We start from the raw sequence: 16,623 nt of genomic DNA, 5'->3' as shown, positions 1-16,623 counted from the left end.
TCATTATAAAGAAGGACATATTAAAGCCTCTCTATCACTACTTCAAAGCTAATTTAGAATGCTTAGTGTTAATGTACACCTAAACCTACTCCACTACACACTCCACTTCACCTACTCCACTACACCACTCTACCTCCACTTCACCTACTCCACTACACACTCCACTTCACCTACTCCACTACACCACTCCACCTCCACTTCACATCTCCTATATAATGTACATATAATACACAATCAAAAATATCAATAATAATACATACAATTTATTCTCTCTGTAATTCTCTCTCTATCAATTTATCTTACATTCTCTCTGTAATTCTCTCTCTATCAATTTATCTTACATGGTATCAGAGCAGTAGGTTAAGCTCTTGGTATTCTTCGCCTTCCGGCGGGTGGCAACTTTGCCTTGACTGCCCGCCGGACCTCAACCAATTTGAGACCTCCATCAACTCGCAAGACCTCTCTCACACTTTCTCTCTCTACTTTACAGTGATAACTGCAAAACTTCTCCATAACCAACCCAACACAACAAGTCTCTTGGGTTCAACTATTATGGATTTCGATATACTGAATCTTGATGTGGATAACCAACCCATCTCATTCTCCATGCAAACAAATGTTGGGTCCAACAGGTGGCTGTGAATCAATCAATATGGCATCTCCAATACCAGATCAATCCTCCCGTCGGACCACTACAAGCTCTTGAAATCCAACGTCGACGCTTTGAATCTCATCCAGCTTGGTCTCACTCTCACCGACGCCGCCGGAAACCTCACACACCTCGACTCCGGCGAGAGCAGCTTCATTTGGGAGTTCAATTTCTGTAACTTCGACGTCGCGTGTGACCCCCACGCACCGGACTCCGTCGAGCTCCTCCGCAGCCAGGGCATCGAGCGACTACCTCAAGGCTACCAGTGGGTCCTTTGCTGCAACCGCAGGCACCACCGACGCATCCGTAGGCGGTGGATAACAACTGAGCGTCCCCATCGCAACATGAATCTAACGCCGGAGCTCTGCCGCCCTCTTCCGGCATCATTGGCAACCTCCCGGCATCGTTGTCAGAGACAGCACCACCATCGTCGTCGATCTCCATTGAACTCACACTCTCTGGTTTCCAACTCTCTAGAAATCCGCCATCTTCTCCGACCCATTCAATTTCACCTCCAACTGGAACGGTCCCAACGTCTGCTCTTATTTTGGAGTGTTCTGTGGCTAAAACAATCAACGAGATCATCCTCCTTAATGATAATCTCACGGGCTGTCTTCCTCCTGAAATCGGTTTCCTCAATAAGCTCACTGTGTTTGATGTTAGCTTCAACCACCTCCAGGGTTCACTGCCTTCTACCGTCGGACGCATGAGGAGCTTGGAGCAGCTGGATGTGGCCCACAATAGTCTTACTGGCCTCATCCCTGCAACTATATGCCAGCTTCCGAGGCTTCACAACAAGTGGGTACCTATTTTTCTTCTCCTCCAACCCACCATGTCCAACAACATTTTTTTCTCTCTGGTGATTCAGAAGCAGGCAAGCCAACTTTCAGCCCCGGGAACTTATCACCACCACTGAGCTGCGACTTGGCTGTGTGAAAATCTTCACCCCTTCTTCTATATCTATACATATCTATACCATATCTCTCCATTATATATTAATTAAGTGTTTATATCACCTACACAACACCTCCACCGCCATTCCCTAACCCACGTGGGCGTGTTCCCATCTTTTCATACGACCCATCATTCCCAAATTGTTTAATCAATCAGTCTGATCCCACTATCCCCACTTTCTTTATTTTATTTTATCTTCATTTTTTCATTAAAACAAAAATAAAATCAAATCAAATAAAATAAAAAATAACATAAAATAAAATAAAAAATCTCATTCCCCACCAACTCGTTTTCGTTCCACTTGATTTTTCTGCTTCGTATTGTGCCATTCATATCATACAGATTTGCACAACAAACTTTATTTTATTCATCTCAAGGATCTACCCAATCACAGTTCTCACCAGAGAGTTACACACACACACACACAAAAAAAAAAAAAAAAAAAGTCATTTCTTCTTGCCGGGATCAAACCCGATCACAATTTTACACACAAAAAAAAAAAAAAAAAAAACCCACCAACCCACAACCACCCACCCACAGGCGGGATTTTTTCCTTATCCCTTCTTTACTCTGCCGCCGGTCTTTTCTTCTTGCCTCCGTCCTGGACGGCCCTTGACGGTGCTGCCTCCGTGTTTCCCACTCCACTGGGCACGATCACTACTCTCTGCTCCTCCACTGCAGCATATGGCGGCCCTCCAAATCGGAACATAACGGTGGCCTTCCGTTTCAGCTCTTTATTTTCCGCCTTTAGCACACTTATCTCTGCTCGCGCATCCTTATACATGCGCTGGAGCAGAGCCAGTTGGGCGTTTAACTGCTGCATCTCATTTGTCCTACTCTGCAGTCGGTGCGACAGGTTTGTGACCGCCGTCATGGTCTCCATACATGACTTCAAAGTATACTGATTGGCCTCAATATCAGTTTGCACTGCCATTTTTTGCTCCACCGACCGTATCGGAAAGTTCAACGGAGCAAAACCAGAGGCGCTTGGTTGAGGTTCACTGGCCACCGCACCAGCTATCTCTCTTGTTGACTCGTTGAGGTCGGGAAAGAAAGTGAGCAGACCACGGGACGAAGAGGCCATATTCTAGGTAGCTGAACGGGAAGACGAGGCCATGTTTTTGGGTTGCTAAGTATTTCAGAGAAGCAGCGATTACCGATTGGTACTGTCAGACAGGGTTGGTTACCGAGTGTTTCAAGATTTGCAGCTCTTAGAGATAAGCTCTCCGAGAGTTCAGAGGTTTCAGACTGGTTTGCACAGCCTCCGCCTCACCCTTGGTTTAAATAGCCAGGGCCGATCCGCGCATCGCGCGCCACTTGCCGACAGACGACAAAACGGGCGCGCAAGCCAAGGTAGTCACGCGCCTCGCCATAATGTCCGGCACACCTTTTTATGAATTGGGCACGCCTTTTGATGGCACGCCTTTTGAAAGATTGGACACGCCTTTTGAGGGCGCGACTTTTGAGGGCTCGATATATATATCCATGTATATCTTTTGGGCAGCCTATATACACACTCATCCAGTGTCTGCTACAACGGTCCGACATGACCCCGTAAACTGTCTTCTACAACGGTCCGACATGACCCCATACACTGTCTTCTACATCGGTCTGACACGACCACACAGTGTCTGCTACAATGGTCCGACATGACCCCGTAAACTGTCTTCTACATCGGTCCGACATGACCCCATAAACTGTCTTCTACATCGGTCTGACACGACCACGCAGTGTCTGCTACAACGGTCCGACATGACCCCGTAAAACTGTCTGCTACAACGGTCCGACATGACCCCATAAACTGTCTTCTACACCGGTCCGACATGACCCCATAAACTATCTTCTACATCGGTCTGACACGACCACACAGTGTCTCTACACCGGTCCGACATGACCTCGTAAACTGTCCTGCTACAACGGTCCGACATGACCTCATAAACTGTCTCCTACACCGGTCTGACACGACCTCATAAAGTGTCTCCTACAACGGTCTAACACGACCATACCGTGTCTCCTATCCTGTTTATTTTATTTATCAGTTTACTTTCCTGTTTTGTTACTCTCTTCAAACTCAAGTTGGTTAGTTCCTATCCTCCTTGAGTTTGAGGGGGGCTGTTAATGTACACCTAAACCTACTCCACTACACACTCCACTTCACCTACTCCACTACACCACTCCACCTCCACTTCACCTACTCCACTACACACTCCACTTCACCTACTCCACTACACCACTCCACCTCCACTTCACATCTCCTATATAATGTACATATAATACACAATCAAAAATATCAATAATAATACATACAATTTATTCTCTCTGTAATTCTCTCTCTATCAATTTATATAATGTACATATAATACACAATCAAAAATATCAATAATAATACATACAATTTTTTCTCTCTGTAATTCTCTCTCTATCAATTTATCTTACACTTAGAAGCCACTCCGAAATGATTCGAAGTTTACCACCATGTAAAAATAGCAAATGTCTTACTTAACAGTAGCCAATATCATGGCAAAAAATTATGAGACGTCTTGAATTCTTGAAGAGTTATAATTCGAAAGATGAAAGCCATCCTATAAAGGTATTACTAGAGGGCCAAAATCATCATTCGAAGGCTGAAGGTGTCAACAAAGGACTAATTACATTCTTAAAAATACCTGGCAAAACTTCGAAGGTTCACAACCACCATTATTTTTTTTCCAAAGCTGTTGTTGATGCAAGATGGAGTGCTTTGAAATTAAAAAATTATGGCAACAAGAGTTTTGGAAACACACACGTTGACCAACAACAAAGCCAAAATGATTATTGTTTACATATCCACTTCGAAGACAATCTGGAGTATGAAAACGTCATGTCTAATACATAGCAAAGACCAGCTTTTGATCAAGAATGAAGGTTTTCACATTGCATGGTAGAAAACAACAAACATGTGAACTCATTGTTTTTTCTACAGAGCTTCTTCTTCCTTGGCCAACTGTACATTTGTATTGGCCATTATTTCATATATAACCATGAAAATAGCCATGACGATTATTATTGGTCATTTCCGTGCTTCCCATTATGAAAATATAGGAAAAAACTCAACAAATATATTTTTTAGACTTCGATATTTTGTTAACCATTTCATCAAAATTAAACTTTGATGTGAAACAAAAATCCAAAATGAATTTTGAACAACGAAGATAGTGGTATATGGTGGTTTTGAAAATTCAAATATTTTGAGATTTTTCACATTATCAAAAATTTTAAATCTATTTACCGTGGGTTGCTCATAATTTTTAACCCAACTTAAAAAGATCCTCTCTAACAAGCTTTTCATAACTTGGCTCTCTACAAATGGATGAATGAACCCCCCTAGCCATATATGGAATATCATTCTTAGCTATGTTTGACTCAAGAACATGCTCTTTCATTATGTTAATTTTCATAATTTGGCTCTTTAAAAACGAGCTCTTGAACTCCCCGGACCATTAATGAAGTTATTTTTTCACCAATTTCAGTCATAAAAAACTTGAAAATATTTTGTAAAACTCCACAAAATTTAGTCATTAAAGACTTGACAAGAAGGGTTGATAACTCATGTTTCCATTGGTAAATTTTCATATCAAATTGATGAATTACTCCAATTAAATGGTTTGTTTTTTCTTCTACCAAAAATATGATAATGAAGTAACAACTTGAAAATATTTTACATCAAGAAAATGAATCTCTTCTTGAATATTCAAAAAATTTCTTTGACAACAATATATTTCATATTAATAAATTTGAATGGCAAAATCTAATTCGTTTGTCATTTCTTTTTCTATGTCTTCTTCAAGACACTCATTTTCTCCTTGTCGTCTTCGTCTAGCCATTATAATGATAGTTCTACTGGGTGTGCTAAAAATATATGTTAACTTTTTTGGCTTTCGAGGATTAGAAATGTAATTTGAGCATGCCAGAAAGGATCAACAAGTCCTTATAGAAATACTAAGTGCCAACCAATTAACCAGACAATTACTTCGAAGTTCTTTTAGTCTCAATGAAGAAGACTTTTACTGGTGGTTTGTTTTTAGGAGAAAATTCAGAAGACAGATCACAAAAATAAAAGAAAGAGGGAGAAACAGTTTCAAAAATCAAATTTCATTAAATAACTAAGAGTTTACAATTTGTACATTCGCACTCTCACAGCTTCGAAAGGAATTACAGCAACAGACTATCTTAGAACTACTCCTAGGAATTGAAGTGCAAAATAAGAAAATAAATGAGTGGAAAATAAAGGACTGGAAATGTAAATTGACAGGAAAATATAAAGCAAAATAAACTGGCTTCTGGATCTAGTCATGGGTCCTGTAAATGTAGCCATCAATGGCTATTTATAGGAAAAACTTTTCAACAATAACTACCGAATAACCACTTAAAACTACCCACTCTTCTACCTTTATTCCCATAATGTCACATATCCCTCCATGTCTTCCACTAAGTCACTTTGTTTATCATATCCTTCACATGTACTTTAATTTCTTCCACTTTGTCTTCCATGTTCCACCATACAAGACCACTAACTTTGTAACTTCTCTTAACTCCTAATTGATCAAGAAAGTGTCATGTGTCCTGCAATAATAATAATAGTAATAATAATAATATTACTATTTATGGTGTCAACAGATTTATAATCAAAAAAATGTTCCCAAAAAAAAAAAATACTGTAACAGTGAAATTTTTACAATAACGATTCAATTTTATGGATATTTTGATTTAAAAAAATGAATAGACACAATCTATTATATCATTTTATGTTTTTTTTTTTTTTGGGGGAATCTTGTGCACAAGTGCCATAGGAAACGAGAAATTAAAAAAAAAATTGAGAAAAGCACAAGGTATCTTTTTTTTCAATTTTTTTTTTAAATATTTTTTTATATTATTTTATAAATAACCAGACATTTAACATAAATAGAGATAAAGTTTCAAAAGACTAATCTAAGTGCTCACATATATACAGGGCCGGCACTGAAGTGAGGCGACTAAGGCGGTCACCTCGAGCCCTCAATTTTAAATAAAATGTAGGGCCCCCAACTAGGGGAGTGTATCATGTCGTGTTATTTCATAATTATTTTAATATTAGCTCAATGCATTTATTTTCATGTTGTCGTATGGTATTATTTTGATTCGTGTCCGATTGATGTTTAATGTAATAACTTTCATTTTTAATTAAAAATAACTTAGCAAGTGTATGGAGAGATTAAATTTTTTTTCATAAGTTGAAATTTATAAAATTTATTTCCACTAAATAAAATTATTCATAGAATGTTTGATTTTAATTCAATTACATTTTTCTAATTAAAAAAATTGTACCTTTATATGTTTTTTACTAGATTGACTCTAAAATAGGTAACAAAAAAATACTTATCTTAAACAATAAAAAAAAATATTAGCCTTAATTATTATGTTATATACTTTTTTACTCAATTAGATGGAATTAAATAAAAGATTAAAAAAATGTCATAGCATCTCTTAGTGAACATTAAAATATATAACTAACAATTCATATTATTGAGTCATGTCATACTTGGGTTCATGTTGAAAAATAGTCAACCTTAATTTGCTACTTTTATATATTGCTTGAGTTGTGTAAAAAATTCTCATCCTTACCCCCAATTAATTTTAGTTATTATAGAATTGGTCAGCAAAAAAATAAAGATTCGATGCAACTATTTTATAGCATTGAAATTTTGTTACCTTAGTTATTATAGCATTGAAATTCAACTATTTTATGTAAAAATAGTTATTTGTTTTATATATATATATATATATATATATATATGTATTTGTTGTCTAAATTTTGTTCAATTATAATGCAATAGAAATAAATTTTATCCTTTTTGTTTTATCCAAACACTGTTTTTTGTTTGTTTTGGTAATGATATATGAATGACCTAATTTAAAAAATTCACCTTAGGCCCCTAATAACTCTCGGTCGGCCCCGCATATATAATAATATAGAAGATAGATAGAAGATATATATATATATATACATATATTTGTATATTGTTACTCAATTTAAAATTTGCTATTTTTTAATAAAAATTGCTTGAATTATGCTATTATTAGGCATCCCTTACCTAATCCAACCCATTACATATCGAGAAAGATATAATAAAAATTAAAAAATATATATATATTAAAAAAAATGAAAAAAATGTTGGAATGGAAATGCTGCTTCTAACGCCTTTTCAGATGCCCGTCGTGGTGGTTGGTATGCCTTATCAATCTAAAATAAATAAGCGAATATTAAAAAAATAGAGAGTAAAAAAATAATTTCAAAATTATGGAGGTACAAAGTTATTTATGTAAACAAATCTTATACCTCCATCATTTAATATATATATATATATATATATTTTTTTTTTTTTGAAATTTTCCCATATAAATATTATGCCCTTCATTTAATAGTTTTGTTTTTAAAAGTTAATATTAATATTGCTTTATAAAAAAAAATATAAAATAAAAATTAATGTTAACTTTGAAGGTGAAAACCTTTTAAAAAAACTATATAAAAAAAGAAACTAGGTTTTATTTATTTATTTTTAGTTAAGTAAAACTAGTTTTCATAATAAAAAAATTCTAATTACTGCCTTACTATGAGTAATCGGCCATTATGTGGTTGTTAAGAATTAAATCATGTCAAAAAAATATAAAATTTTAATAAACATTTGACATATGTTCATACATTTTTATGTGTTTTATGCATATTTTAATATATATATATTTTTTTACATATATACCAACATTAATCATAGTTAAATAGACGATGGTTAGCCATTTTCATGCATAAAAGTGTATGCAAATATTTCAAATTTTACTTATTATTATTATTATTATTTACATTATTTAGTTCTCACTCAATAGTCAATGAACGATGGTTAGCAAGACCATTTTATAAAAACTTTGTTTTGTAAATTTATATTTAAGCAGGTAAATAAGAAAAACGTATTGAAAACAATGGGAGTTATAAAATATGATATAAGTTAGAATACTCTGTTTGAATATTCGATTTATCAATGAAAACGAAATGAAGAGATATATATATATATATATATATAAATAGAATTTGTTCACAAATACTTATTTATTTTCTAATCCAACTAAAACAAATTGCCAAAAAAAATACATATATTTAAACTTATTTTTCTTTTTTCTTTTTCCCTTATTCCTTTTCATTTTTCACCAAAAATCTAAAAATTCAAATGCCACCAAGTGCTTAGCAACACACAAATTTTTATTTTTTATTTTTAAAGGAAGAACATATATTTCGAAACAAATAAAATTTATAATAATAAATAGTTGTTTTATTCACACACAAATCAATTACAGAAATAAACACAATTCTCTCATGTGAGCGTGGAATTCACAAAAATGTTGAACCAAATTTATGTAAAAGGATTGTAAATTGTTTAACATTGGGATTAAGGTTTTAAAAAAAAAAATATATATATATATATATATATATATATAAAAGTGTTGAATAGTGTATTAATTTAAATAAAATGTGCATTGAATTCAATGAAAGTAGCTTTTATAATCTTATTCTTCAATTTTATTTTTTATTTTTTTTTCTTATGTCTAGTAATACCTATTAACAAGACTCTTTTAATAATAAGGCCATTCCTATAGCGTTAATTAAAGTTTTACCAAAAAATAGGATTTTAATATATATTATTTTCACTCGTATACAGATTTAAACCATGATAATATAATTGGTATCCCCTGAAACCTTGTTTGGTTTTATAACTCATATAGTTTTAAAGTTGTTTGTTTTTCTTGTTTTTTGCCTTTTGTAATTTTATTTTCATATCTAGTGAGTTTCTTTTACTTTTTAATACACTTAATCTAAATATACTTAAAAATTAAAATATTTATGAAGAAATTTGAATTTGTTTTACGAAAAGCAAAAAATAAAACAAAAAATCCTAACACGTTTCTATATTCTTTTGTTTTTAGTTAATTTTTTTTTAGAATAATTATCAAAATAACGAAAAATTCAAAAATAATTTTTAAAAATTAAGCCAAATAGATTGATTAATTTTTATTATTCAATTGTGAGAATAATAAGTTAGGCAGGGAGTCTTCAAAGGTGCAAAATTTGTCAAGACAAGTGGGCCATAATAACATTTAACAATAGCCATAGAAATTCAAAATTTGCGGATGCTGTGTGAGTAGGTCTAGGCTGGTGACCGTTGGAGTGTCGTCTTCAGTTTTCTTCCCAAATAGCCGTTAGCGGTGCCAGCTTTCAATTCAGTATTAGATAAAAGCTTCTTATTTTTATTTTTTTAAAATGGGTCAATTAAAGTTTTGGAATTACTGGTTCCGTTTGGCAGAGTTGTGAAAAAGTGATTATATATTATAACTTAACAGATTATGACTTATAACTTTGAAAATAAACTGTTAATTTGTTTGGTGCAGCTGTGAGATTATAAATTTAAGCAGCAAAGTAGTATTTAGTTAATAAGCTGTAAAATAGTTTTTTACTATATAATTGTCATTTCTGCCTTTATATGATATAAAAATGATTATTTTGTCATTTTTTTCAGTTTTAATTTTAAAAAAATTATTTCATTAATAAAAGTTAATATAATTAGTATTAATTAGTATCAATTAATATAAAAATTGATACATTTGATAAAAATGTAATAGAAGTATTATTGTTACAATTTTTTTCCATTATAAATTAATTAGTATCAATTAATTTCTTAATTAGTATCAATTAATACTAAAATTATTAATTAGTATCAAGTAATGGTTTAATTAGTCTCAATTAATACTAAAATTATTAATTAGTATAAATTAATATTAATAATTAATTTTTATTAGTATCAATTAATATTAATAATCAATAATTGTTATTAATTAGTATCAATTAATAATTAATTCAATACAGAAGTATACAATATTAATTTATTAATAATTAATACCAATTAATATTGATTTTTTTTCTTCAGAAATGTACAATTTTTATTTTTTAATTAATATAAAAATATACAATATGAATTTATTAATAATTAATACCAATTAATATTTATTTTTTAATTAATATTGATTTTTTTCTTTTTCTTCATAAATACACAATTTTTTCTTTTTTAATTAATATTAATATTAATTAATATTAATATTTGGATATTGACGAGGGTATTTAAGTAATTTTAGCCCCCCACACCAACTGCGCACTTAAGTCGAAAGTTTAAGCATCCCTTGACCAGTTTTTGAAATAAACTGAGAAATAGCTTAATTTAAGCTATAAGCTGGTTAACTTAAACTGCACCAAATACAATATTTTAGCTTAAATTAAACTAAAAACTGAAATAAGCAGCTTATAAGCCCTACCAAACAGACCTATCATGCATTGTTTTTTAAAATTGCACTATTACCTCTCATCAAATAACATCGTTTAATGGTAATTTTTTTTTAAAAAAAGGTAAATTTATCATAATACTCTTAAGGCATGTTTAATTGACAAGATTAGAGTATGAGATTGGAATTATTAATCCGTGGACTCAATAATCGTGTGTTTGTTTTGAAATTTTGTTTCAGAATTATTAATCCAATGGATAATTAATCTAACAAATTTGTAGGATTATTAGTAATGGGGTAGGAGAGAGATTATATATCCTAAGCTGAGAAATAAAATAAAAAAAACTCTTTTACGCTTGATTAAAAATTAAAATACTTATTATTTTTGTAACAACCTAGATTTTTAATTATTCTGTAGAATTTATACTAATATTATTTAATCTCAGTTCGAAAAATATATAATTTATTATATATTATTATATGTAATTTTGTAAAATAATATAATTATTAAAAGTTTAGGTGTCAAAATATAAATAATAATAATATAGATAATATAAATAATAATAATAATGAGTGTGGTATTAAAATAAATAATTAATTTATTATTAGTATATGATAAAATATAATTTAATTAAAAATTAATTAATTTATATAATTATATTAAAATATTAAATTAAAATATAATTATCTTAAATATCTATTAAGAATAAATATTAAGAATAAGAACAAATCTGTGAAATCATTATTTCCCTATAAATATGGACGCGTGTCACGCCCGGAGAGAAAACAGAAAGAAGAAAGAAAAAGAGAGAGAAAAGAAAGAAGAAAAGGAAAGAAAGGAAATGAAGGAAATAATAGTGAAAGTTTAAAGGGTCTTTGATAGTAAAAATAAATGGTGAGGTATTAAAATTAAAGTGAGTTATATTATATTTTGAGTTATCAAAATGTATTTTACTTATGTTTTGACTTGCCGAAATATATTTTATATAAGTTATGTTTATAAATTATTATAAACTATATTATTATTTCACTTAGGTGGATTTATTTCTGAACCCTATTTATTAAAAGGAAACTCATGAATATATTTGTTTTACTTTTAAAGAATATTTGATTATGTCTTTATAAACAATTATGTTTTGTAAGTACCACCACGGGAGTCCCACGCCTTGGGGACTGAAATAACCATTGGGTTCTGTTTGACCACTTTGTGGTCCTCTGTTTGTCATGGATCCATTGATCTCTGTTCTGTGCAGACCAAAGTGCTGTGCGGAGCTAAGTGCTAAACTATTGTGGGAGCCACCTCTAGAATCCGTACTAGCCACCTCTTGAATCTGTACCTCTGTTCTGACTGTCACTTCTGTGACCTCTGTTCTGTACCGTGGTTATGATTATCTATTTATATAATATTTGTATTTCAATTTCTGCTACTTCAATGATTTCTGCTACTCAAATGATTTGTTTATGTAAACGTTTTGGCTACATAACTATCCATGGTTTTTTCGTGTCCCTTATACTCTTGGTATAATATTTCTCACTCTGCCATGTGTTTATAGTTTTTTTACCAATTTTCAGGAACACATGCAATTCAGAAATAACTTCTGAAAAGTCTTAGACGCAGGGTTACGGCATAGACACACACAACACTTTTATGATATTTTTATATGTAAATATCGGCCTTTTTGGTCAATATATTTTGTAATAAAAATAGAAGCTCCAATGATTATTTTGGTACCCTTACTCAAATATTTCTTCCGCTTGCGTTTATTAATTTGTTTATGAATTGGCCGTAGGTAACTTCAGTTACTGACTATCACGATACTTAACCCTTGGGTACAGGGAGCGGGTCGTGACAAATGGTATCAAAGCAATGGTTTATAAAATAAAAAATCATCATTGAAGCATAGGACACATGTACATTTAAGAAGTGGGATAGCGGGTATTTAGTACCAAATTATTATATTTTATTCGTCGATTTAATTATATTATAATTTTATATGATTATATATATATAATAATTTTTTTTTTAGTGTGCCTAATTTGTGAAGGATAATAGATATAATTTATAGTTATTACAGTAAAAGAATGACAAGAAAAGAAGGATGTCGGGCTCAAGCACCCACCAAAATTATAATATAATTAAATACATATAATTTTCAGTTCAGTATTCAAAAAAAAAATTTATTTTGATTTTTTTTTTTAAATGGGTTCAAATTACAAAGATACTAATTTCGAAACTATTTCCCATCAATGAAAAGTTCATCTCAAATTTTCAATTCTTGCATATAATTCTGTCATTATGTTCTCATTTTTATTTATTTTATCGTAAACAAAACGAATGAAAAGTTTTTCAAGTCACCCGCTATTTCTCATTTTAGCCCAAACTAATTTTTGACAACTAGACTGTGAGTTATTTTTAGTAAAAAAATTTTTTTGAGGTAGTATTTTCTATCAGATTAATCATCTAATATATATTTATCATAGTGCGCAGCGGACAGCTTACATATGACAAATTTCGAGGACGAAATTTTAAAAGAAGAGAAGATTGTAACAAACTAGATTTTTAATTATACTGTATAATTTATATTAATATTATTTAATCTCAGTTCAGAAAATATATAATTTATTATATATTATTATGTGTGATTTTATAAAATAATATAATTATTAAAAGTTTAGGAGTCAAAATATAAATAATAATATAGATAATATAAATAATAATAATAATAAGTGTGATATTAAAATAAATAATTAATTTATTATTAGTATATGATAAAATGTAATTTAATTAGAAATTAATTAATTTATATAATTATATTAAAAAATAATTATCTTAAATATCTATTAAAAATAAGTATTAAAAATAATAATGAATATATGAAATCATTATCGAATCTGTCACGTAGTGCCTTATTCCCTTGTAAATAGGGAGGCGTGTCACGCGTGGAGAGAAAACAAAAAGAAGAAAGAAAAAGAGAGAAAGAAAAGAAAGAAGAACTGGAAAGAAAGGAATGGAAGGAAATAATACTGAAAGTCGAAAGGGTCTTTGATAGCGAAAAGAAATGGGAAGGTATTAAAATTAAGATGAGTTATATTATATGTTGAGTTACTAAAATATATTTTATTTATGTTTTGACTTACTGAAATATATTTTATATAAGTTATGTTTTATAAATTATTATAAATTATATTATTATTTCAGTTACGTGGATTTATTTCTGAACCCTATTTATTAAAAGGAAACTCATGGATATATTTGTTTTACTTTTAAAGAATATTTGATTATATCCTTATAAATAATTATGTTTTGTAAGTACCACCACGGGAGTCCCACGCTTGGGGGACTTAAATAACCATTGGGTTCTGTTTGACCACTTTGTGGTCCTCTGTTTGTCATGGATCCATTGACCTCTGTTTTGTGCGGACCAAAGTGCTGTGCGGAGCTAAGTGCTACACTATTGTGGGAGTCACCTCTAGAATCCGTACGAGTCACCTCTTGAATCCGTACCTCTGTTCTGACTGTCACTTCTATGACCTCTGTTCTGTACCGTGGTTATGATTATCTATTTATATAATATCTGTATTTCAATTTCTGCTATTTCAATGATTTCTGCTACTCAAATGATTTGTTTATGTAAATGTTTTGGCTACATAACTATCCATGGTTATTTCGTATCCCTTATACTCTTGGTATAATATTTCTTACTTTGCCATGTGTTTATAGTTTTTTTACCAATTTTCAGAAAACATGCAATTCAGAAATAGCTTCTGGAAAGTCTTAGACGCGGGGCTGCGGCATAGACACACACAACATTTTTATGATATTTTTATATGTAAATATCGGCCTTTTTGGTCAATATATTTTGTAATAAAAATAGAAGCTCCAATGATTATTTTGGTACCCTTACTCAAATATTTCTTCCGCTTGCGTTTATTAATTTGTTTATGAATTGGCCGTAGGTAACTTCAGTTACTGGCCATCACGATACTTAACCCTCGGATACGGGGAGCGGGTCGTGACAATTTTTATATAATTTTATATTTTAGAAGGCTAAAAATAACTTTTAAAATTTTTAAAATATTTTTTGATATTTATTATATCAAATTAGTTTATATTTTAAAAAAATTAAAAAACAAACCAAACATGGCTTTTGTATTTTGTATTTTTATTTATTTATTTATTTATAATTTTTTTCAAAACTGCGTTTATGAAGAAATTTTGATAAAGTAAAAATTGTGAAGAAACATTTATAGAGGATAAGATTGGAAAAACTATATATATATATAATTGTTAACCTACATTCATATTTTCTTTATCCAATGCAAATTAAACAATGAACAAAGGGTTAATTTATTCTACTAATCAATTGGATAGTAAATATCACACTAATTTGATTGGATTATTAATGTCTTCACTTATTAATCTTGTGAATCAAACATGATCTTAGGCCGCATTTGTTTGGGGTTATAGAGCGAGGATTGTGATTGATAGTGAGGTGAAACCTATTATATGTCATGTTTGTTTTGAGAGAGTGGGAAGGGACTCCTAATCCTTAGTATGGATAGACCTTGAAAGGGGGATTGAGATGGAGGTGGTATTAGAATTAGTCCGCCGGACTTTTTTATTTTTTATTTTATTTTTTTACATGTTTGACATTTTTTTTGAACATTAATGCTTAATTTTTTACATTTTTTATTAAGTAAAAATCATTGTTTTATTTGTTTTATTTTTTTCTAGAAATTTTTTATTTTTTTACATTGTGGGCATTTTTTTTAATATTAATGTTTAATGTTTTTGAGATTTTTTATTTGTTTTATTGGTTTTATATTTATTGTATATAAAAATAATTTAACAATTCCTATACCAACAACTATTACCAAAACAAATATAATTTTACTTAATTCTCTCATTAACAATCCTTTTATTATTAATTCACCCATTGTAAATTTTTTCTATTCTACCTATAAAAGCAAACGTAACCTTCCAGCTTCGTTTGGGAAGCCATGGTTTGGGCTTTTTTGATTATTTTAGCCACAAAAAACAAAATAAGCTATTTTAGTCATAACAAACGAAACATCACATCCAACCCATAATCATTACATTCTTATCTCACAAAAAAACTCAAAAAAGTCAAAAAGCCAAAAAGCCCTTCCCAAACCAAGCTTTTAAGCCCAGACTAAAATAGCCAAAAAAACTAAAAAGCTAAAAAGCCAACCCACTTTCCAAACGGAGGCTACATGTGCTACACAATTAGGATGGCCATTTCAGGTTCATTTCAATTACTCACACAACTGCCCTCCAAACCAACACTCCCACCACCATTAGAGTTTGGACAATGATAGAGATCATTAAAAATGGTGTTTTAAAGCAATTATTAATAATGTGGTATCTATTTTTTTTTTAAAAAAAAAAACACAACATTGTGACAGGGGGTGAGACCCACTACTACATCATTAGTGGTAGCACTAATTAACACCACTTTTAGTAGTCTCTATCATTACTTTTTCCCTGAAAATTTTACCTTTTTTTACCACCTCAAACCACCACTTCTCACTACATGTGCTCAAATTTTTATATGCCACTAATGTTTAATATTGAGTGTCCATACTTAACATTTAGGGTGTTTGGAGAAATTAGTAAAAAGTTGATTTTTTGACTTTTTTTTTAGTAAGAAAAATTTATTTTT

The sequence above is a fragment of the Camellia sinensis genome, chromosome 10, assembly GCF_055761805.1.
Source record: "Camellia sinensis isolate YWXY chromosome 10, ASM5576180v1, whole genome shotgun sequence".
NCBI classification, from domain to species: domain Eukaryota; kingdom Viridiplantae; phylum Streptophyta; class Magnoliopsida; order Ericales; family Theaceae; genus Camellia; species Camellia sinensis.
This window is presented reverse-complemented; position numbering follows the sequence as displayed.